The sequence below is a fragment of the Neophocaena asiaeorientalis genome, unplaced genomic scaffold, assembly GCF_003031525.2.
Source record: "Neophocaena asiaeorientalis asiaeorientalis breed wild unplaced genomic scaffold, Neophocaena_asiaeorientalis_V1.1 scaffold138, whole genome shotgun sequence".
Classification (NCBI taxonomy): Eukaryota; Metazoa; Chordata; class Mammalia; order Artiodactyla; family Phocoenidae; genus Neophocaena; species Neophocaena asiaeorientalis.
In genome coordinates this window covers 6,732,264-6,740,385 of record NW_020172632.1, presented here as the reverse complement: position 1 = coordinate 6,740,385, position 8,122 = coordinate 6,732,264, and the positions used below count along the sequence as shown (strand labels likewise).

General features: G+C 50.4%; 1 protein-coding gene across 1 annotated transcript in view; it reads left to right on the top strand.

The window, feature by feature from the left end:
* Nucleotides 1–8,122, top strand: part of SSBP3 (single stranded DNA binding protein 3) — a 159,723-nt gene that overhangs the window by 102,423 nt on the left and 49,178 nt on the right. The window lies entirely within an intron of this gene.

The following is an 8,122-nucleotide window of genomic DNA, read 5'->3' as shown; positions in this document are numbered from 1 at the left end:
GTAAGCCCCACGCCCACCCCGTCAACGAGATGGAGTGGAGCTCTGGGAGGGCGGAGGCCTGGAGGGATTTATGCTCTGAAGGAGAAGCTGTCAGAAGGCCTGGTTCCAGGGGAGGGCTAAGATGACAGCAGTAATCTCTCACCTCCCTATCACCTCCTGCATCTCCGAGGCTTGCCGTCCTTTAAGGCCCTGGCTTGAATGCCACCTCTTCCGTAAAGCCTCCCTGATCCCCCTAATCCCCGCCTCGCGGCGCCTGCCCCTGGAGCACCTTCCCACGTCCCTCAGTTCTCTCCGGAGACTCATTTCATCCCTTAGACCTTAAGGGCAGAGCTGAGCCTCTGTCATCTCCCACCGCGGCAGGCACAGTGCATCCCTGGCGGCCCAGGAGCCAGTGTCTGCTGAACACATGGACGTGTATAAAGCACTCGTAACCTTTTTAAACTCCCCACCTCCCTTGTTTCTCCTTCTCTTCCCAGGGTAATTTGCCTATTAGATCCAACAGACTCTTCACCGAGATCTTGCATTCCTACACACACGCGTGCACACATACACACACACACCCTTAGTGGAGGCCAGCTCAGTGCAATATTTGCCAGAAGGAGCAGAGTTAGAAGGCCAGTCTGCTTTGGGAAGAGAAAAACATGTGGATGATCTCAGATGTAGAGAATGCCTTGTGCTTACCTTATGTTTGTAATGATGTCTGTCGTTTCTTTTCATAAGCATCAAAAAGCACACAGAACTCTCCTTGAGAACTGCAGGGGTGGGTGGTAGAGTGAGGGGGATGCATTATTTGGGTCTCTCAGGCCGAAATTGGAGGTGGAGGGACAGAGAGACTAAAGTTAGAACACTTAGGATAAGGCACTTCTCTGGGCCTGTTTTCTTACCGGTAAACAGCAGTGACACCTTCCCAGGGGTGTTGAGGAGTAAATCGTACCTCCCTCCCTCTCCCCTGGTCTCTGGGATCAGGATAAAAAGGTGTTTGCTTCTCTCTGCCCTCTCTGCATTCCTGCATCCATCCTCTCTGCTCAGGGGAGGCAGAAGTGAGATGGGGACTTAGGGGAAGAAGCTCTGGTGTCAGGACAGCCCTCACTTGGGCCTGATGGCCTGGCTGTGCGAGCTGGGGCTTTTGTCACCCTTTCTCGGGTTGCTTGGCTGAGAGCTCAATGTGATGCCCACTTGGTTCGCTGTAGCAGCAGGACCTCAGCCGCCTCGCTTGGAGCTGAGCAGAGGCCCGGGGGCAGGAAGGCTAGCCCTAGTCACACAGCAGGTGGTTTGCAGCCTGAGCTGGAACCCTGATCCCAGGACCCTCTGTCCAGGGCTCTTTCCTCTCCTAATAATCCCCAGAAAACACCAGGCAGTGCTGGGTAACATGGCTCTCCCCTTTTCAGAGGGGAGGCTGAGGCAGTCCCCATGGCTCTGTTGTGGCCCAAGTAGAGATGAAACCCAGGTACTCTGACCTGGAGTGCGCTTGTGCCCTGTCCCCGCTGAGCCACCCCGAGGTGGCGTGGCCCACTGCTTCCTGTGCTTTCTGTGGCTCAGAGCATCTACCTCTGGACCCAGGGCCATCCCTCGGCGACGGGAGAGATGTCTGCCCATTCCTTCATGCACGTGACGACCCCCTGGCTATTTGGAGGCAGGGACCCTGTGTCGCTCACTCCCGTGTGTCATCCGAACCTATTTTTAATGCCGGCCGGTTCTGTCTCTTCACGTAGCAACAGCTCTGTGTTTTCTCCAAGCTGCAGAATTAGAGCCTCTGTTCTCCAAACACATTCCCTTCTGTGGTCTGCACACAAAAGCAAGAGGCCTCTTCCTTACCTTCCCCTTTTGACCTTGCTTCTGTCCGTCTTGGCCTTTCCGTCTGGGTGATGAGATTCCCTCCATTCCCTCAGCTACATCTTCAGTCAGTTGATACTGCTAAAATTCCCTCTAGGAAACTTGGCCCAGAGGGCCCCAGGTCACTCCAATATTTTGCACAGAATGCTGAAGCCTCTGTCTTGATGACACCTGTGTAAGCATCCCTCCTTCCCCAGGACACAAGCATCCCTCAAAGGGCCTCATTTCTCAGTGCAGGAGTGCCCCCGCCCCCGTGAGAGTCCTCCACTGCCCAGCTGCGAGCACACAGCCACACACCACACACCACGTGCCTCTGGTGTCCTGAGTGCTGGCCACGTGGCCTGTGTTGAGTTTCAGTCAAGGAAGGCTACACTTGGTGGTTTCACATGTGGGCCCCGTGCTGCTACATGCCTGAGTATTGGGGTGGGGCGAGGAGGGAGGGGATTTGCAGAACAAAGTTCCATTTTGCAGCCTTGTAAACCAGTCAGGAGGGGTTGGCCAACCTGGCAGGAGTCCCGCCGTTCACTCTGAGCATGTTTTTATTCAGTTCTCCAGGAGTTCCGTATGCATAGAACTACTTTAAAAAGAGAATAAGAATGGGTGGGGGGGTTCACATGCTAGTTTGTGAGTGAGGCTAACTGGGGGTCTCGGGGTAAGGCTGGAAGGTAATATCTTGTAGGGAACATCCCCCAGGTCTCCCCTTCTTGAAGGAAGCATGAATGTTTGTCACCTACCACAAGGTACTACAAGATCCAAGGTGGGAGGCTCCTGGGAGCTTGTCACTTGGTCCCTCTGGACTGACCCTGTTGATCCTTGAGCCGCAGGGGACTCCTTGCTACGGAGTGAGGAAAAGGCCCAGCACCACATCCAGGACTTGCCAACTCCATCCGTTTGTGGAGCCTTGGGTACTCTGGTGGTGGTGGGTGGGTTGTCAGTGGTGCATTGGGATGCCTGGCACAGGGTAAGGTGGGGTCAGGTGGGATTCTCAGAAGTCCTGGGCCTCTTCTGCTGGGAACTCTGCCCCGTTGCCTAGAGTAGCAAGTCCAGATTCCCTAGCACAGCTTTCAAGCCTCCTTCCAGTAGCTCAGATCCTGAGGCCCCAGGTTTGAGCCCTGCATCTCTACGGGGGGGAAGGGTGGGTGGGGGGAGAACGTGCTTATTCTGGGGCACACCTCCAGGGGAGGTGTCTGGATCTCCCCTCACTATTGACAACCATATTTGGATGGCAAGGGAGGCCTGTAGGTGGAGTGGCATGTGTGAAACCAGCTGATGTGTGTCTGGAGCACACAAACAGAGCTGAGGGGCTGCAGGGAACCCCTAAGCCCCGGTGGCTGTGTAACTGCCCTGGGATCATAAAGAAACGCTACTCTTTAGGGAGAAAGTTGTAGGATGAGCCCTCCTTGGAAGTCTTCCTGGCTGTGAACAAAAATAAAATACTTTACAGGGAGGGGAGTTTTCACAGCTTCAGGCAGATGTCTGAAGGCACCTCGGGCTTTCCAAGTGGACAGTATCCTGGAGGCTTGGAGGAGGCAGCTGGCTGGAGTGGTCCACACCGCTCGGTGCAAGGCCTGTTTTCTATTTAGAAAAGAATTTTAGTTAGTTTTAAAAAAATGCCTGAGTTACCAAACTGTGTGCCCTATATGATTCTGCTTTTTTAATTTTAGTCCATGTATGCACGTATGCATATACGGGTAAAGATTGGTGAGGGGGCTCCTAGGGGGTGCGGTTGGTGCAGGGGAGAGCCCAAGTGTCATCAGCTGTTATCTGCAAACTTCGATAACAATAGGTTTCTAGGCGGTTTTAAAATTTTGACCTCTAAGTGTTCTATAATGAATGGAGAAGAGTTAAAATTCAGGGTCTTCCTGTTCATGCAGGAACTGCTGTTTCCAGTCCCTGCCCCGCCCTGGGTGTATGGACTGGGCTGGGGAGAGCACCTTGGAAGAAGAGCCCTAGAGATCACCGTCTCCAATTCCACCATTTGACACGTGGAAAGACTGAGGCCCAGAGAGAGAAGGGACTTGCCCACGGGCTCCCAGCCAGGACCCGAGCCCACGCAGGTGGTCTCTGGCTTCTGACTCCTTCCTCCCCTGCTCCAGCTGGGGAGTTCCATCCTGGGCACCTACCGCAGCCCCGATGTGTAGGCCTCAGTGAATGTCATGGGGTTTCGGTTTGGGTTTTGTGTTTTTAGAGAAAACTCACATGAGACGCTTTGCTGAGTGCTTTAATGGAGTTCTAACTCCAAGTTGGAAACCACAGGGAGAGGCCAATTCCTAGCAATCCGGAAAGGCCTCGGCTTCAGATGGCCAGGTTTGAGCCGGTCTTTGACTAATAAAAAGTTGTAATCATTTATTGAACACCTGCTGTATGCCTCACATTGTGCTGGGTCTTAGAGATGGGTAAAACAGCCCCTGCTCTTGAGGAGTGGGGTGAGGGCAGTGTCATGTTGATGGATGTGTGTGTGGGGGGTCCCTTGGATTGGGTTTTATGTGCAAGAATTATTTCTTAACCCTTTTGTCACCCTATAACACTGGTTGCTGCTTTCATTCTGTTCTTTGTCCTTTTCTGCTCTTTTGAAAGTTTTCCATTAGGAGCACATGTTCACTTCAAAATCAAAGAATAGCAGTGACTGTCATACTTTAGGACACAGAGTTAAGCACGGCAGAGCTGCTTAATTTTGCAGCTGGAAGAGCCTTTAAAGGATAAGTTATCTCCTCAGCTTCCTGATGTTTGAGTCACCATTAACATGAGCTTCCTTTCATTGGAGGATAGCAAAAGTCCATCCTCCACCCAGATGTCAATGAATTATACTATCCATTTACTAGAGCCATGGTTATTCCAGCCCTGATATTCAAAGGACCATGGGCTCACTCCTGATTTCATAGGAAAATGAGATCTTGGCGTGAGGGAGCCTAGTAAGTCATGAGCCCAGGTTCAAGTTTTCATTTAAGAGGTTTTTTAAAAATTGGTAAGATATCTATATGTCATACCCTTAACATATAAAGAGCTCTTGTATATCACTAAGGAAAAAAGTCAAATAACTAAATAGCAAAGGACATGAATGATTTGCCATTTGTTTTACTAAATGGCCAGTGTAAACCGTTTCAAAAGGTTAGTGATCCAAAAGATTAAGTCAAAATACCGGAGATCAAAGAGATATGATTTTGTATCTACTAAGTTAGCAAACATGGATGCAATGCTCTGTTAATTAAATTGGTTGAACAATGATATTAGGCTCACTGAAAAATCATGTTTTCTTTGGCCATTTAATGAGAGGGGGACAAGTGCTTATGACATTATTTAACAAAATACAGTGACTAATTTTCTTTTTACTTTGCTATGTTTTATAATAGGCAAATGTTTTATATTAAACGTTAAATGCTAATTTAAAGAACTGAGTTGCTGAAGCTTTCCAGGTCTTTCTTTAAAAACAAAGCATAGTTTCTGAGCTGAAGGCTGAGGAAGAGTAGATGTGGGCTCTAAGGAGGACAGATAGAAAAAGGCCACCTTCAGCCTGCTCTCCATGTAGATATTTGTTTTCTTGTCTGTAAATTAGGGGTTCTTGTGTCTGCCTCAGAAGGCCGCCTGGGGGTTCAGGGAGAGATGGTGTGAAAATACCCTGCTCGTTTCTGAGCATCAGGCCAGATGGCCCCCGCCATCCACCCCGCCCAGGGTTGGGCCATCCACTCCATCCTTCTCACACTGTTGTCAGGAGCTCCATCTTCTTCATCCTCACCCTGAGAACAAGTCAGTGCCACATTTGCCGAATAAAACGTTTAGTCAGTGCAACAGAGGGTTTTGGTTTTCCCAGACGTATCACCTACACCCACCCGCCTTTCTGATCATTGTCGTTGGTCCAGTCACCATGCTTGACTGGTGACTTCAACAAAGATGTGAATAACTGGACCAAGATCACATCCTGGGAGGGTGCCTCTGTTTGGGAAAGGTGTCAGTTCTCCTCCAAATTTTTATATATATAAGAACTCTTTTGGTAGGAAGATGACTTTTATAAACAATAGGAAGTTTGGGGGGGTAAGTAAGTAAAAATAAACAAGAAAAGTTCCACTAAAGAATTGAAGGAGATAATAAAATACATTGTAAAACTCTGATCGTTAGAATGGACAGAATTAGGACAGAATTTTAAATATTATATATTTTTAATTTTTGGCTGCATTGGGTCTTCGTTGCTGCACACGGGCTTTCTCTAGTTGCGGCAGGTGGGGGCCACTCTTCATTGTGGTGCACGGGCTACTCATTGCGGTGGCTTCTCTTATTGCTGAGCACAGGCTCTAGGCGACACGGGCTTCAGTATCTGCGGCACGCGGGCTTCAGTAGTTGTGGCACGCGGGCTCAGTAGTTGTGGCGCACGGGCTTAGTTGCTCCGCAGCATGTGGGATCTTCCCGGACCAGGGCTCGAACTCGTGACCCCTGCATTGGCAGGCGGATTCTTAACCACTGCGCCACCAGGGAAGTCCAGGACAGAATTTTTAAAGCTCAGAAACAGACCGATGCCTGTGTAAGAATTTTTGTCTCTGATTTCAGATGAGTGGGAAAAATTGTACTGAGCCAACTGACTGAGGAGTAAAATCCATATTCTTTACCAAAATAAGTTCCTGAAGGATTAGAGTTAAACGTAAAACCGGTCTCTGAAAGAACTTGAAGAAAATATAGGAGGATGTTTACCTCACCCTATCTAAAAAAAAAACTTTTCTGCTTGTGCTGCTGGGGAGTAATCGTTGGCTGTAAATCATGAAAAGTTGCATTTTCACAGAACCACCAGCCACAAACGAACAATGCAGCTAATGGATAACCTGGCATATTCCCCCAGGCGACCCTCATACTGGATAGTCCTGGGGCAGGGGCTCGGCCTGGCTACGTGTGGCTTCTCCTCCAAGCTGAGGAGGTGGGAACGGGAAGACCTGATCCTGGTGTTTTGGGGTGTTCGTAACACATTACAGGATAGTTGGCAGAATCTCTTTACAGGGAGTGTTGCTTTTCTGTACGCTGAATCATTTTGAAAGGTTGGGCCGGAGTAGCCAGCCCCATCCCACCCTGTTTTTTACCTGGGGTCTGTTAAAACAGCCACTGTGGGCCTGCTGAATCCTCTTTGCTTCCACATTACCAGCTTTCCTGGCTTACAAAACACAGCCCATCTCATTGCTTAATCCTCCCCAACCCTTATGAGCAGGCAGGACCACAGTGACACGAAACGAGTGCAGAATGGCAGAGTGGCTTGCCATCATCGTCCCTTGCTAGTACAGGCAACAGTGCTTGAACCCCAATGTATTGATTCCCAGGACTGTCCGTTTTCTTGCTGCATGCAGTGTGTTTGGGGGATTCACATGTTCCCTTATTCGCTTCCACCCAAGTTGAAAGTTAGGAGTTCTGGGTCCTGTTTTCTGGCTGAGGAGGGGACAAGAGAAGTGATTCCTTCAAGGTGTTGATGGCAGGCTGCATTCGCTTCGTTTCCTGACCCCGAGGGGCTCGCTCTCATCCCAGAGAACCAGTCAGACCCCTGGGAGATGATTGGTGATGCAGTTTCAGAGGCTCAGTCCTGGTGGGGTGTGGGAACCTTCAAGGCTGGAGGTGGGCTTCCTGCAGGAGGAGCCCCTGGGAGGTGTAGAGTCAGTGGGGAGGAACAGGGCCCAGGTGGGCCAGTCAGGCCTGGGGCTTCCTGATCAGCCTCACCCTCCCATGTGAGCACAGGGCCAGGCACAGACATGCCGGCCACGTGAACAGGTGGGACACAGATTGTCTGGAAGGAGGCCAGGCTGGGAAGAGCAACGTCTGTTCACCCCGGGAGGCATTTGTTGAGGCAGATGTACCAGGTAAATGCCAGAATAGCAGCATTTAAAAGGAAAAGTAACGACAGTCTCCCCATTGTGCGGCCTACCTCATCTACAGCACCCAGGACCCAGACGGTGCCAAAAACATGCCTGTCTGCCCCCACCCTCTCAGGGGACGTTTCCCAGCTGGGCTGTCTGTTTATTCATTACGTCGTGGGTATTTATTGATCTTCTCCTCTGTACAACATGCCAGCCTCTTGGAGAGGGCACAGGCATTTATGAAGCACCTCGCCTGCCCTGAAGGAGCTTCATAAAGCAGCCAAGGGGGAAGCCAGGGCATCCTTGGTTAATAACAGCTACTGTTGTTTGGCAGGGTGTGTGCACATGGTAGGCATTGTCCTTCCATTTTAGAGATGAGGAAATGGAGGCTCAGAGAGTTCATCCCTCGCCCACTGAGTGACACACCTGGGAAGGAGGTGTTTGGGGGGGGGGGAGTCTGTGGAGGA